We start from the raw sequence: 989 nt of genomic DNA, 5'->3' as shown, positions 1-989 counted from the left end.
GTCTTGCTCACGCTGTTAATGATATACAATGAATCAATTTTCTCTAGACTCACATATGTTTTTTTAGAGTAACATTACTACGCGATCAAAACGTAGCAATTAGGCAACGGAGAACGCGCATGCGAGGTGAACTCAGACGTACGCAGGCGCTCTGCGCGAGGAATCGACGACAGGTCACTAGGTGAGTTTGTAGGTTTGCTGGGGTGTATTCCCAAAAGCAGGTTATGTGACATACGCGGGTATGTTTGAGGATAAGTGAGCGGATAACCTCAGCTTTCGGTTCCAAAATCGGAGGTTACTTTCAAGGTATGTAAGTAACCATAGCAACGTGCTCTCTGAAGATAACCTGTTATGTTCCAGGGTTAGTTCACTTCAGCGCTATCAGAGCATGTATGATCTACAGACGAGCCTTCAGTGGGCGTGACAGATAGCGCACAGTATTATATAATATTACAATACAGTTATGTAGCCTACTAAATATATATATATATATATATATATATATATATAGTTGTATGCTATTTTAATGATAAACCGCTAATATAAGTAATAAATAAGGTTAGCCTATATATTGCACTAATATGGTTATTATATTTTATTGACACATATAACAGTTATCTGTATAAATTATAAAACACTATTATGACAAGGTAATGTTTAATTTATTAGCCTATATATATATATTTATTTATTACATTTTATATTATCATCTCACACATGGATCGGCATTTTCTATAATATATTTCTATAATAAAAATACATATCTGATATGACAATATATAATTAGCATCAAACAAACAATATAATTTTTATTCTCAAGGATTAAAGATTAAACGAAAAAAAAACAAAAAAATGATTGCAAAACCATCAATTAGGTGGCGATATGCACTAAGCATAAGGCCTATGACCTTTGAACAGAAGAAGAAGAAAGAAGCAGTATGGCGCGCTTAGCTTCCGTTTCCATAGTGACTCGTCGATTCGTCGCTCTG

The sequence above is a fragment of the Onychostoma macrolepis genome, chromosome 01 (assembly GCF_012432095.1).
Source record: "Onychostoma macrolepis isolate SWU-2019 chromosome 01, ASM1243209v1, whole genome shotgun sequence".
Lineage (NCBI taxonomy): Eukaryota > Metazoa > Chordata > Actinopteri > Cypriniformes > Cyprinidae > Onychostoma > Onychostoma macrolepis.
Note: the sequence above shows the minus strand (reverse complement) of the source record.